The sequence below is a fragment of the Vigna unguiculata genome, chromosome 1, assembly GCF_037176805.1.
Source record: "Vigna unguiculata cultivar grain cowpea cultivar isolate G323 ecotype 2 chromosome 1, ASM3717680v1, whole genome shotgun sequence".
Classification (NCBI taxonomy): Eukaryota; Viridiplantae; Streptophyta; class Magnoliopsida; order Fabales; family Fabaceae; genus Vigna; species Vigna unguiculata.
The window spans coordinates 1434019-1442671 of record NC_140792.1 but is presented as its reverse complement, the minus strand read 5'-3'; the positions used below and the strand labels follow the sequence as shown (position 1 = coordinate 1442671).

The 8653-nt window shown below is 33.2% G+C and overlaps 1 pseudogene across 1 annotated transcript; it reads left to right on the top strand.

Moving 5' to 3' along the window:
• The first annotated feature begins 229 nt into the window (after nt 1–229).
• On the top strand, nt 230–8577 carry LOC114172612 (uncharacterized; annotated as a pseudogene). The gene is made up of 9 exons (XR_014995629.1): nt 230–1777; nt 2475–2620; nt 2887–2981; nt 3333–3529; nt 3799–4419; nt 4506–4654; nt 4805–5020; nt 5933–6082; nt 6308–8577. The product of XR_014995629.1 is annotated as an uncharacterized LOC114172612 (transcript).
• Nucleotides 8578–8653: the final 76 nt, after the last annotated feature.

Genomic DNA, 8653 nt, shown 5'->3' with positions numbered 1-8653 from the left:
TCCAGAGAGCGCGAATCGAAGGTCGAAGGTTCTAGATGCAGGTGATATCAAGGAATGGTTAAATAGGTTTTTAGTTTTTAGATTTTGATAACCTTTACCGTAAAATTTAAATATTTTTTTATTTTAAATTTTGATATATTTGTATCTATAAATTAAAAAAAATTTAAATATAGTTCAAAGGTTAGTTTAAAACATTTTTTAATATGCAAGAATATTTAAGATTGTTGGTCAGGAAATAAAAAAAATTGAATTTTATATTCAAATTTAGATACTCCAAATATATTTAAACTAAAAAGAAAATTTAAAGGAGACCATACCTATTAATTTTAAGTCTTATATAGATTAATCCACTCCAATCTCTCTTTTTGCAAACTAAATAAGAAATGGATAGGCCAATATTGTTACCATATATCACAATTTAGTACCATAATTGAAAAAAAGTTTATTAGTACTTATAACATTAAATTTAAAGGATGATGTTTTTTATAAATTATTGTTAATCTTTAAACAACAATTTTAAAGGATTAAACTTCATTTTCAAGACTAAAATAATTTCTTGTTTTAAGTTTAAGATATTAAAATAGAATCCATGCTTAATTTTGAAGACAAAAGTATAATGAAACCTTAAAATACACTATGAAATGATAGTGTCCATGCCGAATTGGTCTGTCTTAAAATTAACAGCACAAAAAGATTTGGCAGGACATGATGATGACCTAATCACACAACAACTAGCTATATAATAATTCTGTTCATTCAATTTTTAATGAATTACTTTGCCTTGTCCGGCTCTTACACGTGCAAAGTCTCAATCACTCTGTACTCAGAGACAGAACCAGCAATATTAAACAAATCTCTTACCAACAATGCTACATTTCTTGTCACAGCATAGGTTAATCCACCACACTATAAGCTCTTTCTTCCTGTTTTTGAGTTCAGCAATGTGTACAAAACTTCTTCAATGAATGATGCATAAAAGTATATGAAAAAGAATATAATATTCTCAAATTAGGCTAATAAATTCTCCTTGTTTCTCATTAATTGGAAAATGATTCAGGGCCTCTTCAATGGATATGCTAATAATATTCTCTGCTACTGCTAACACTCTCTTGAGCTCTGATGCATTGATCACCACTACCCTTATCCTTTGGAATTTTGTTTTAACTCACTTTTCTCTATAAGTATCAACATGTGTCAGAGAAAGAATAAGTTTGGAGAATTTGATATTCAATGTGTTTGATCTCAGAGGTCCCCTATTATTTATGTTTTTATAGAATTACAATATACAAATATGTTCCTTTATAGTTTTCCTAAAACCCTTTGTTCTCTTCACTCTGTTTGTTCTAATATATCAAATCCTTATTGTATATATATAATATCAATCCCTTATACTTAGTAGCTGATGATTTTCTTTTCACTGTTTCATATATAACAAATATTTGGGAAAAGTTTGAAGCAATGCTTAGCATTTAGTGTTAGATCCTCTGGTCTAGGAAATGTACAGCTCCACATAAAAATTTCTACACACCTTTTTTTTTTTTTTGTGTCTAAAAACTTGTTGAAACTTAAAGAGGAAGTGTTTGAAGCAGAAAAACGATGAGTGCAGAAACTCAGAGGGTAGTGGTGATCCAGGATGCATCAAGAGATGTTAGTTCAAAAGCTATCCTTGGAGCCCTGGAAAAGTTTTCTGTTAAAGCTGGAGATCAGCTTATAATTGTTGCTATCCTTGATTGGATTAGCAGTCCCAGTATGTTTTCTTTTCTTCCAAGAAAGCCTAGTAAGAATTCACTATAATTTCTTTGTCCCTTGCCTTATTTGGTTTAAGGAAAGTAGAAAGTTAAAGAAAGGATTTGAAAGGAAATAAAGTAGAGAGGTCAAAAGTTGTAGGATCCATATTTTGTTTTCATACCATGTTTTTACTTTGAGAATGCAAGCACATTGGAAAGAAACGAGAAAGTTGAGCACCATATAAGGATTAAGACCCATAAATCCATTCTCTTAACGTTTTGGGTTGAAAGTGGTGTCAATTTCTTATATGGATTGGCTCAGGTCTCATTGGTGTTGTTTTCCCCAATGAATTCTCCCTTCTATATACACCCATCATTTACCTATTTCACTGATTTGATTTTATTCCATTTGTTCAGTATTCCTCTTAAAACCTTGACAGCTATTTTGTTCAGTTTCTCTTAAAACTTTCACAGTTTTCAGAAATGAGAGAGATCAAAAGTTGATTTTCACTCTTATTTTTAGTCTACTTCACAGCTATTTTCATTCACCTTTTCTATTTTTATCCATTTTATTTCTCTTCATTTCTTTTCTTCTAACCAAAGGGGTCATTAATCTGATAAAGAAGAGAGGGAGAAACAAGGATATGAAATAAAAAACTTAAAGAAAAGTCAAATTCTGAATAAGTGATTTTACTTACTAATTGTAGTTGATGTTGCTGACTTCTTTTTCACTTTTCTTCTCTTTAGTGGGTTACATGGTCAGAGTTGATTCCAGTTCAATGATGATTTCAACAAACCAAAAAATAATTGCAAAATGGCATACCAAAAAAAAGAAAGAATATCTCATGAACGAGAACATCAAGGAGATTTCCAACTACTGTAAATTGAATGAGGTTAGCACAATCCATATACTTAACATCCACCACTGAAACATCAAACAAGTATAGCTAACACTTAACACAGTTAGAAATGGGATTTGACAAGAAGTAGAGAAGAAAATTTATACATATTTTTGTGATGTATTAACATCAATACGATGAATGTTCTATTCATGATTTCCTGTATAAATAATAATCTTACCTATAAACTGAACATACCTTTACACAGTATTTAAGGAGAAAATGTTAATGAAACTTTTCTTTGGAATGATGTTTCACAGATTGGATTCCAAATTGAAGTGCTTGTAGGTCCTACTGCAGAAGTTGCCTCAACTGCTGCCAAGGATTTTCAGGCCACAAGTTTGATTTTATTTAGGTGTGTTCCATATCCTTTTTCCTTGATCGAAAACAAACTTAAGATGGAATTGGACATGTTCACTGAACAAACACAAAATGTACAAAAAATTCCCACTCTGAGCAGAAAAAGATGATGTCTAGAACCAAAATATAGGATCTTCCATTATTTTTAATCTTTTCATAACTCAGTTATGCAGATGTATTTTAAGCTGAACCTTGCACAACTGCTAATTTAAGGCCACTGTTAAGGAGAAATAGTTTCTCTAACAAAAACAGAAACTAGCTTATGGTATCAAACTATCCATAGACCACTTATGCAATGTTATTTATATAAACTGTACTAAAGTTATAGCATTTTGCCTCACTGCAGACAGATCCACAAAGATATGAAGTATTTGATGCGCCGGCATCCTTGTGGCATGTATAGGATAACAAGTGACAATTCAATTGAAAGATTGAAAGATCCAAAATCAACATCCAGCACCAAATCACTTGTTGACAGGCAAGAAAATGTAAGCTATAAAGAAATGTTTCCAGGAAGTGAAGAGGAAGAACGTTCTCTTCAGAGTGAGTATTTTTTTGGCATAACAATATTGATTGAATATACAATTTTCACTCGAGAATCTTGCAAACAAAAATTATGATAAAAGTTCATCCTTGTTAGGGTAATAGTCACATTAACAAACGTTTGCTACATTCACTGCTCAATAAAAGAGCTAAAGAACTTGAGTACAATCTCCATTAGTTCAATGATGTGTGGTACTACTTAAATCCTATATATCTCTTTTTGATGATTAAATGGTACACCTGACTGTGATCAATGCTACATCAAGCAGTGTCCAGGTCTTCATCAAGTGATATGTTGACATCAACTGGAGCCTCAAGCCAGTGGAGTACAGAAATCTCCAATTATAGTTTTGGAAGCTTCCGGTATGGTCATCAATACCAAGAGGGAAATTTCTATTCAAATATAGAACAAGAAACAGCAGGGAACCGATCACTATTTCACATTTCAGAGAATGAAGAAATGAACCAATTGGAAGTAAATGAAAAAGAGAAACACGGTGGAAGTAATGAAAAATCTCATATGGAGGAAGAATTTACAAATCCACTCTGTTCTGTGTGCAATAATCGACGACCAAAAGTTGGATTTCAGATAGATTTCACTTATGCAGAGCTCTTTGCTGCTACAAAAGGATTTTCTCCCAGTAACTTTCTGTCAGAAGGGGGATTTGGATCTGTCTACAAAGGACTGCTTAATGGAATGAAGATTGCTGTTAAGCAACATAAAAATGCAGGCTTCCAAGGAGAGAAGGAGTTTAAGTCTGAAGTAAATTTACTTAGCAAAGCAAGACATGAGAATGTGGTTGTGCTGCTAGGTTCATGCTCAGAAGGAACTAATAGGCTTCTTGTGTATGAATATGTTTGCAATGGCTCACTTGATCAACATCTATCAGGTACGAAATCAGGATTTTTTGTTTCTTCTTATGTTCTTCTTGATACAACATCTTATAAGAGACTAACTTTTGTTAAATTGATGTAGAACATTCTCGGTCACCTCTTAGTTGGGAAGATAGGATCAATATAGCAATTGGAGCTGCCAAAGGCTTATTATACTTGCACAAGAATAAAATGATACACAGAGATGTGAGACCAAACAATATCCTTATAACACATGATCATCGACCATTGGTAATACACCAAGTCCTGAATCTACACATATTTCACTCATGGTGCTAGCTAAAATGACATATATTCAAATTTGCAAATAGCAATTAATTCCATTAAGAAACTGAGCTTGATTGAAACTAAATTTTTTTTCTTTCCTGGTGGACTTTTTAGATAGGAGACTTTGGATTAGCAAGAAGTCAAAATGAAAACTCGATACACTCAACCGAAGTTGTTGGAACTTTGGGGTATTTGGCACCAGAATATGCAGAACATGGAAAAGTGTCAAGCAAAACAGATGTATACTCTTTTGGAGTGGTTCTACTACAGCTAATAACAGGCATGAGAACTACAGATAAAAGACTTGGAGGAAGAAGTCTTGTGGGATGGGTAAGAATCTAAAGGCTATGAAATTTCAAAGTATCTTAATTTTCAGTACTACCTCAGCTCTTCAAGGCATCCACATGATTCAAATAAATTTCACGGATATGCTAAAATCTTAGTCCCTTTTGAATCTTTTTTTCCAATCATTTAAGACACTATTTAGGCAGAATTGGTAGCCAGTTCTTCCAATTTGTATTTTTTAAGTTGACTTTTAAGTACATGAACACGGTTAGAAGTGGGCTTTAAGTCTAACTTAATCCCACAAAACCGGCTTGTAAGATAAGGATTGCACCCACTTATATATAGTGAAGTGGCCTTATCTCTAGTCGATGTGGGACTTCCAACACACCCCCTCACGCCGAGGTAGGACTTCCAACACACCCCCTCACGCCGAGGTATATTCATCTCGTGGTGTGACAAGAAATTAGTGGGTGGTCCATTAACAGCCCGATATCGGGTAGAACAGAATGTTCAAGAAAGTTCGCTAGGATAGGCTCTAATTTGGCTCTGATACCATGTTAGAGCTTATCCTAGCGAACTTTCTTAGACATTTTGTTCCACCCGATATTAGGTTGTTAACGTACCACCCACTAATTTTTTGTCCCACGCACGAGATGAATATACCTCGGCGTGAGGGGGTGTGTTGGAAGTCCCACATAGACAAGAGATAAGACCACTTCACAATATATAAGTGGGTGCAATCCTCACCTTACAATCTGATTTTGTGGGATTGAGTTAGGCTTAAAGCACAGTTCTAACAAACACAATCAACTACTATTGATAATGTTATTTATATTTTGACTTTATACAAGTGTTGGGACTGATTTACGGGTTTTAACTCCAACACTCTGATAAATAGACATGACTAAGTATCCTAATTAGTTTGTCAATTAATATCCAAAAGAAAATTTCTTGCAGGCAAGGCCACTTTTAAAAGAGAGGAACTATCCAGATTTAATTGATGAAAGGATCATTAAGGCTCATGATGTCCATCAACTATTTTGGATGGTTCGAATAGCTGAGAAATGTCTAAGCAGAGAACCTCAAAGGAGACTAAATATGATTCAGGTAGGCTACAATTTTGGAAATTGTCTTCTTTTTATATTACTTATAAGCTTTGAACAAATTTGAACATGTCCAACGGTGAAGACCATGTTAGAGACAGTGCTAGATTAAATGAAAAACAATAATATATTGTTTTTCCTAACATTCATGTTCAACTTGATAAAATGCATGAGCAGATTCTAAGGTGATGCTTTTTTATTTCACTTGACTTCATATTTGTTACTACAGGTTGTTGATGCTTTAACTGACATTGTGGAAGGCAGAACATGTGACAGCATCTTAACAGATTACTCCCCAGCAAGATCAGATTCGAATTATAGTGCATCAGACTCTGATGAATCTGAAGATGAAATGAAGGAATCCACCAAGTTTGAAGATGAATCACCAACTCAGAGTTCAGAATCCATAGATAGTAATAGCATAAGTCAGATGATGCACATGAATTTAAGACAGCCACCATCTCCTCCAATTCAGAGCATCTCTCTAAGTAGCTCAGGCTCGTATAATTCTCATGATGAGTCAACTAGTGATGGTGAAGCAATAGAAATATCAAAATCCAATGAGGGTTGCTCAATTCTTAGATGCTAGGCATAGTATATAGCTGAAATAAGGGACAATATTTCAGTTTAGTTCCTTTAGACGAATAAAGTTTCCACTTGTTAGAGTGGTTGTTTTGTGATAGAACATGGTTACCCAGTTCTGATGGATTTTATCTTTTGGGATGAAATATTATTATGGATGCATTTAGTTTCATCCATAATAAAATGTATGGTGTCAAATGTTAAGGTTTTTCCCCCAAAACAATCATCAGGTTTTCAGTTTGTGACAGTTACTATTTCCAATCTCGAAGCATTTTCAAGTCAAACATGAAAGGGAGATTGAACTCGAATTGCTTGGTGTGCCTATTAAACCTAATTAATCTGTAGTGAATTTTGTGTAACTTAATATATCAACAAAAATATAAATCATGACCAATGTGCATAAAACACAAAATTATATGCCAGTACTTGAAAATGATTAATCTTAATGAGAGATTAATCAGCCGTTATATATAGATAGTTCTAAGTATTGATTATAAAGAGATTTTTAGAATCTTCTAATGGGTCACTTAATATCCTACTAATAAACTCATCCTCAAGTTGGTGAATGAATATCTATAATTCCTAACTTGTATGAGATATGAGATCGTTCGGTGGAAAGACTTTTTGTAAACAAATATACTAACTTCAGCTCATATGGGAGATAAGAAGTAGTGATAAGACATCAATCCAATTTTTCTTTAATAAAGTGTGGATCTATTTATCTTTGTTTAGTCCTATCATGCTGAATTGAATTATGAACAATGCTAATAACTAATTTCTTATCATAATGAATTATAAACTCTTCATTTTCCATTGTAAGATCATTTAGACTAATTCTCAGCCATAACAATTCATAGCTCGGAATTCAACCTCTATACTAGACCTTGTAACAATATTTTGTTTTTTTACTTCTCCAAATCATCAATTTTCACACTAGAACATGTAATATACCAAGGTGGATTTCCTATATAACACAGATCCTGCATATTTTCCATCAATATACAGCTCCAATTTTTATTTTTCATTCCTCTTAAACAATAATCCCTTTCTTGGACCTATGTCCAAATATCGCAGGATGTATTCATGGCTTGCAAATGTCTCTCCTTTAGATCATTCATGAATTGACTAACTATACTCATAAAATAGGATATTAGGTTTGGTGTGGGTTACGTAAATGAGCTTTTCCCAAGAGTTTTTGATATTGGCCCTTATTGTTAGATAAACTTAAATGTGGATAGTTGGAAGTTGTTATAATTGTCTAGGAGAATGCATAAGGTTGAGAGTGGGTCTAGCATTCATTAAGCATGCAATAAAGTTCATTAATTGTGAGTTAGGTAGTGGTTATATTTAATGAATGTAGTTGAAGGATCATGTCCAGAGGCCTATAAAAGGACCATGTAGTGCTTCATTTCAAAAACACAACAAATCTGAATATAGAGAATATTTATCCAGAGAGACTTGTTTGTCAAAAATTATTCATAATAGAGTTGGCCTTGCAATTAATCTTACTTGTTTCTTTGAGAAGATCAAAACATAATTTCTTTAGGAGATAAAGATGCCTTTCTTCAAGTAAGTTGTTTTTATCCCATGGAAGTATTTTAATTCTACTAGATCATTCCTCTCAAACTGAACAACAAGCTTTTCTCTCAAGGTTTGTTTTTCATGTTCATCATCTCCTACAACAATCAAATCATCAATATAGACCAAGGGCAGAGTAAATTTATCTTTCGGTGAATACTTGATGAACAATGTATGGACACCTTGACTCTTATCGATGCCCTACGGAGATTATAGCCAGAGCGAGTCTATCTCCTTGTAAGGATGTTTATAGGAACAACATATTAAAATAAAATACATATCAATAAATGGGTTGGCAATGGTTTCTTTAAGAATATTTTAAACCACAAATTTTAGTGACATTTTCTATGTACACTTCTATGCATTGTTCTCTCTCAACTTCATATTTGGACTGATATGTTGATGGTAAATGAAA